Source organism: Mustela putorius, unplaced genomic scaffold, assembly GCF_011764305.1.
Source record: "Mustela putorius furo isolate JIRA1106 unplaced genomic scaffold, ASM1176430v1.1 tig00000056_pilon_pilon_pilon, whole genome shotgun sequence".
Taxonomy (NCBI): Eukaryota; Metazoa; Chordata; class Mammalia; order Carnivora; family Mustelidae; genus Mustela; species Mustela putorius.
This window is the reverse complement of record NW_025421263.1, coordinates 9,863,832-9,870,948: the sequence shown is the minus strand read 5'-3', so window position 1 is coordinate 9,870,948 and position 7,117 is coordinate 9,863,832. Positions and strand designations below refer to the sequence as shown.

Here is a 7,117-nt window from a genome sequence, read left to right as displayed (position 1 = left end):
TAACACCAAGGAAGTAGAAACAATCATCAGAAGTTATTATCAACAGTTATATGCCAATAAGCTTAGCAACCTAGATGAAATGGATGCATTCCTGGAAAAAAACTATAAACTCCCCAAAATTGAACCAGGAAGAAATCGACAACCTGAATAGACGGATATCTAGTAACGAGATTGAAGCAGTGATCAAAAACCTCCCAAAAAACAAGAGCCCAGGACCTGACAGATTCCCTGGGGAATTCTACCAAACTTTCAAAGAAGAAATAACACCTATTCTCCTGAAGCTGTTTCAAAAAATTGAAGGAGAAGGAAGTCTTCCAGACTCTTTCTATGAAGCCAGCATTACCCTGATCCCCAAACCAGGCAAAGACCCTACCAAAAAGGAGAATTTCAGACCAATATCACTGATGAATATGGATGCTAAGATTCTCAACAAGATCCTAGCCAACAGGATCCAACAGCACATTAAAAAGATTATCCACCATGATCAGGTGGGATTTATCCCTAAGCTACAAGGATGGTTCAACATTCGCAAATCAATCAATGTGATAGAACAAATTAATATGAGAAGAGAGAAGAACCACATGGTCCTCTCAATTAATGCAGAAAAAAACATTTGACAAAATCCAACATCTGTTCCTGATTAAAACACTTCAAAGTATAGGGATAGCTTTTTCGCAACAGGTTTGCCGCCAGAACACAGGTGTTGTGAAAACCACCGCTCATCCTAAACCAGAATGGGGAAGGAAAAGATTCATATCAACATTGTTGTCATCGGACACGTAGATTCGGGCAAGTCTACCACTACTGGTCATCTGATCTACAAATGTGGTGGGATCAACAAAAGAACTATTGAAAAATTCGAGAAGGAGGCTGCTGAGATGGGAAAAGGCTCCTTCAAGTATGCCTGGGTCTTGGATAAACTGAAAGCTGAACATGAACGTGGTATCACCATTGATATCTCCCTGTGGAAATTCAAGACCAGCAAGTATTACGTGACCATCATTGATACTCCAGGACACAGAGACTTTATCAAAAACATGATTACAGGCACATCCCAGGCTGACTGTGCTGTCCTGATTGTTGCTGCTAGTGTTGGTGAATTTGAAGCAGGTATCTCCAAGAACTGGCAGACCTGTGAACATGCCCTTCTGGCTTACACACTGGGTGTAAAACAACTAATTGTTGGTGTTAACAAAATGGATTCCACTGAGCCACCCTATAGCCTGAAGAGATACGAGGAAATCGTTAAGGAAGTCAGCACCTACATTAAGAAAATTGGCTACAACCCTGACACAGTAGCATTTGTGCCAATTTCTGGTTGGAATGGTGACAACATTCTGGAGCCAAGTGCTAATATGCCTTTGTTCAAGGGATGGAAAGTCACCCATAAAGATGGGAATGCCAGTGGAACCACACTGCTTGAAGCTCTGGATTACATTCTGCCACCAACTCGTCCAACTGACAAGCCCTTGCGTCTGCCTCTCCAGGACGTCTACAAAATTGGTGGTATTGGTACTGTCCCTGTGGGCCAAGTGGAGACTGGTGTTCTTAAGCCTGGCATGGTGGTCACCTTTGCTCCAGTCAATGTTACAACTGAAGTCAAGTCTGTTGAAGTGCACCATGAAGCTTTGAGTGAGGCTCTTCCTGGGGACAATGTGGGCTTCAATGTCAAGAAGGTATCTGTCAAAGATGTTCGTCGTGGCAATGTGGCTGGTGACAGAAAAAATGACCCACCAAAGGAAGCAGCTGGCTTCACAGCTCAGGTGATTATCCTGAACCATCCAGGCTAAATTAGTGCTGGATATGCACCTGTGCTGGATTGTCACACAGCTCACATTGCTTGCAAGTTTGCTGAGCTGAAGGAGTAGATCGTTGCTCTAGAAAAAAGCTGGAAGATGGTCCCAAGTTCTTGAAATCTGGTGACGCTGCCATTGTTGATATGGTTCCTGGAAAGCCTATGTGTGTTGAGAGCTTCTCTGACTATCCTCCTCTGGGCCGTTTCGCTGTTCGTGACATGAGATAGATGGTTGCTGTGGGTGTCATCAAAGCAGTGGAAAAGAAGTCAGCTGGAGCTGGCAAGGTCACCATGTCCAGAAAGCTCAGAAGGCTAAATGAATATTATCCCCAATACCTGCCACCCCAGTCTTAATCAGTGGTGGAAGAATGGTCTCAGAACTGTTTGTGTCAATTGGCCATTTAAGTTTAATAGTAAAAGACTGGTTAATGATAACAATGCATCGTAAAACCTTCAGAAGGAAAGGAGAATGTTTTGTGGACCATTTGTTTTTGTGTGTATGTGTGTGTGGCAGTTTTAAGTTATTAGTTTTTAAAATCAGTACTTTTTAATGGAAAGAACTTGACCAAAAATCTGTCATAGAATTTTGAGACCCATTAAAACAAAAGTTTAATGAGAAAAAAAGAAAAAGTATAGGGATAGAGGGAACATCCTGAACTTCATCAAATCTATCTATGAAAGACCCACAGCAAATATCATCCTCAATGGGAAAAAGCTTGCAGCCTTCCCGTTGAGATCAGGAACAAGACAAGGATGCCCACTTTCACCACTCTTGTTCAACATAGTATTAGAAGTCCTAGCAATAGCAATCAGACAACAAAGAGAAATAAAAGATATCCAAATAGGCAATGAAGAAGTCAAACTCTCTCTCTTCGCAGATGACATGATTCTTTATATGGAAAACCCAAAAGACTCCACCACCAAACTACTAGAACTCATACAGCAATTCAGTAACGTGGCAGGATACAAAGTCAATGTGCAGAAATCAGTGGCTTTCTTATACACTAACAATGAAAATACAGAAAAAGAAATTAGAGAATTGATTCCATTTACTATAGCACCAAGAACCATAAAATACCTGGGAATAAACCTAACCAAAGAGGTAAAGGATCTGTACTTGAGGAACTACAGAATACTCATGAAGGAAATTGAAGACACAAAAAGATGGAAGACCATTCCATGCTCTTGGATCAAAAGAATAAACATTGTTAAAATGTCTATACTGCCTAGAGCAATCTATACTTTTAATGACATTCCAATCAGAATTCCACCAGTATTCTTCAAAGAGCTGGAGCAAATAATCCAGAAATTTGTATGGAATCAGAAGAGACTCCAAATCGCTAAGGAAATGTTGAAAAACAAAAATAAAACTGGAGGCATCACATTACCTGATTTCAAGCTTTATTACAAAGCTGTGTTCACCAAGACAGCATGGTACTGGCATAAAAACAGACACATAGACCAGTGGAACAGAGTAGAGAGCCCAGATATGGACCCTCAACTCTATGGTCAAATAATCTTTGACAAAACAGGAAAAAATATACAGTGGAAAAAAGACAGTCTCTTCAATAAATGGTGCTGGGAAAACTGGACAGCTATATGTAGAAGAATGAAACTTGACCATTCTCTTACACCGTACACAAAGATAAACTCAAAATGGATAAAAGACCTCAATGTAAGACAGGAATCCATCAGACTCCTAGAGGAGAACATAGGCAGTAATCTCTTCGATATCAGCCACAGCAACTTCTTTCAAGATATGTCTCCAAAGGCAAAGGAAACAAAAGTGAAAATAAACTTTTGGGACTTCATCAAAATCAAAAGCTTCTGCACAGCAAAGGAAACAGTCAAAAAAACAAAGAGGCAACCCACGGAATGGGAGAAGATATTTGCAAATGTCAGTACAGACAAAGGTTGATAACCAGGATCTATAATGAACTCCTCATACTCGACACACACAAAACAGACAATCATATAAAAAAATGGGCAGAAGATATGAACAGACACTTCTCCAATGAAGACATACAAATGGATATCAGACACATGAAAAAATGTTCATCATCACTAGCCGTCAGGGAGATTCAAAAACCACATTGAGATATCACCTTACAGCAGTTAGAATGGCCAAAATTAAGAAGACAGGAAACAACATGTGTTGGAGGGGATGTGGAGAAAGGGGAACCCTCTTACACTGTTGGTGGGAATGCAGGTTGGTGCAGCCTCTTTGGAGAACAGTGTGGAGATTCCTCAAGAAATTAAAAATATGACCTTGCAATTGCACTCCTGGGTATTTACCCCAAAGATACAGATGTAGTGAAAAGAAGGGCCATCTGTACCCCAATGTTTATAGTAGCAATGGCCACGGTCGCCAAACTATGGAAAGAACCAAGATGCCCTTCAACGGACAAATGGATAAGAAAAATGTGGTCCATATACACTATGGAGTATTATGCTTTCATCAGAAAGGATGAATACCCAACTTTTGTAGCAACATGGATGGGACTGGAAGAGCTTATGCTGAGTGAAATAAGTCAAGCAGAGAGAGTCAATTATCATATGGTTTCACTTATTTGTGGAGCATAACAAATAGCATGGAGGACATGGGGAGTTAGAAAGGAGAAGGGAGTTGGAGGAAATTGGAAGGGGAGGTGAATCATGAGAGACTATGGACTTTGAAAAACAATCTGAGGGGTTTGAAGTGGTGAAGGAGGTGAGAGGTTGGCGTACCAGGTGGTGGGTATTATAGAGGGCACGGATTGCATGAAGCACTGGGTGTGGAGAAAAAACAATGAATACTGTTATGCTGAAAATAAATAAATTTAATTTAAAAAATTTAAACAATAACTTTTTTATTCTTCCTACAATATTTGCCTTTAGGGAAATATTACCTGCTATGACTGGATTTGTGAGTTTTTCAGTTCCATTCTCCTAAGGGTAATTTAAAAACTACCTACTTATAAATGTAAAGTATATGTAGCCTGTCTCATAATAATCATCAAGTATACAGGTTAAGCAAGTTATTCCAACTCACCATTTTTTGCATTTCTTCTGACTCCATGAGGCAGCAAAAATTCAGAGATCCACATATGTCATGATTTGGAAATAGTGATGTTAGTGAGGGAAAAAGTAATACATTTATGGAATACATTTATGCTGAACCTCCAATTTTCTCATGAGTGATATGTATCTATTCCACCTGATTTTATGCAAATACAAGAAACTGACTCAATAATCACAGTTAAAATTGCATCCAATGTGCTATGTATCTTGCTGAGCTATTCCAATAATATTGCACTTGCAGTTTTCCAAAACGTATTTTACCCAGTCAGACTTAAAATATTGCTCTAGTCTGCCTTTATTTCTCTGAAGTGACACCTTGAAAGTGATGCCTTGTGTGTTATAGAAGATGGACTAAAAGCAGATTCAATAAACTGTCTGTCTAATTTATACCACACACAACATCATCTGGGGACAGTGTGCAATAAGGCAAAAAGGGAAGAAATAAATAGTGCTTCTGGCATTTCAGAGACTGTGCAAGGTTTTGAAGCCATAGGGACTATATTTTGTTTGCTGTTTGTACCTCAGTCCCAGGAACTTGTCAAATTTTAAGTCTCCCATCCCATACAATGTGTACAACATCACAAACTCATCTAGGAAATACCTGCTATCAAATTTTGGTTTGTTTTCTTTCCAGTGTTTCAGAAGTGGGGTACTCTTAAATACTCAATGAATTTAGAAAACAACATACAATCTTCTAACATAAGTGCTGTCCTTATGAAACCTCGTGAGTTTGTTTATTTTTTCCCCAAGGAAAAAAGCAACCCTTTGTCAATCCTCACTCCCCTTCAAGGGTATGTACATGATTCTAAATCAAAAGAAAATAATGGATGGTGAGGCCGTGATAAGCCAACATATATGACAATACATTGTCATAAATAGCCAAAAATGTGTTTTTTTAACATGCATGTGTAAAACACACTGGATAGCAATTATAGATATTTTGTTAATCAATTAAGATGAAAAATAAGGTCAGGCCAATATGTCAAGTTCTTAATGCTCACAATACCTTATAATGCATTGTCTCTGTTAGATAGTTATTGCTTATGTTATCAAAGCAAAACTATTTTGACCTGGAAAACATGTTTATGTCAATTCCACAGTATTTATAGAGATAACACAATACTATTCTGATATATTACACATCTAAGTAGAACTTAAGGAGGTAATAAAACTAAGTGGTTTAGTATTTCAATCATTTGAAAACCTGAAAGTGATTAATTACACCAAACTGCACAAAAAATAATAAATAAAATTGAGTAATAAACTGATTCCAAAAATAAAAAATGTTATTGATCATATGTGTTCTTTATCAGAATCAGAAGTCGTATCTTAAGGTGCACATAGCCTCACCAAATACTTTTGATATTTTACCATAGCCTTGTTTTTCTAGTCAGGTTAAAAAAACAGCCCATACAAAAGGAGTATATTTCTTGATATTTCCAATTGATTGAGGATTTACATTGGATCATAAATTTGACCTTTCTTTTTTGGATGAGAAATGCTTTATGATTCTCATATTCACCTTTTGACACCTAAGCTGTAGCTGTAAAATGGAATAGAACTATTGCCCTCAGGTAAATGTCATAGTCTGTGACCACATTTTCAGGAAGTTATAAAGATGCTGCAGGGGAACACTGCAAGAAGTTAAGGGATACATCTATTTATAGAATCAGCTTAATAGTTTAATATAATATATTTTGTAATGGATATGACACTGAAGATAAACATACTATTTGCATATTTTATGTATTATAAATTCATAAATATCTTAAATATTGATCACCATCTTTAGAGAGGGAAAACAGTTATTCTATAAATGTTGCCCACATGAAATTCATTTAGAAATTGTTTTGCAAAATGTTAATTTTAATTCCTATTTATTCATTTTTTGAGATTAGCAAGTATTTGAATTTTTTATGGTTAGAAAGTAAAGTACTCATTACATTAACAGATATTAATCTAACTACTAACCTAGTTTGTTGTGAAATACTTATGTTTAGAAAGAAGGTTGATTTCTAAAACTATCAAAAGTTATTTTTTAAGACTTTATTTTCTACAGCAGTTTTAGGTTCATAGCAAAATTGAAGGGAAGGAATAAAGATTTCCCATACCGCCCTGCCCCTCTACATATATAGCTCCTGCATTATCAACACCCACTCTCAGAGGAGTACATTTGTTATAATTGGTGTACCTACATTAACATACTATTATTACCCCAAGTCCATAGTTTATCTTGAGATCAGTTCACTTTGGTGCTATATA

General features: G+C 37.5%; 1 pseudogene; it reads left to right on the top strand.

Moving 5' to 3' along the window:
* The first annotated feature begins 687 nt into the window (after nt 1-687).
* LOC123394039 lies at nt 688-2,230 on the top strand (annotated as a pseudogene).
* Nucleotides 2,231-7,117: the final 4,887 nt, after the last annotated feature.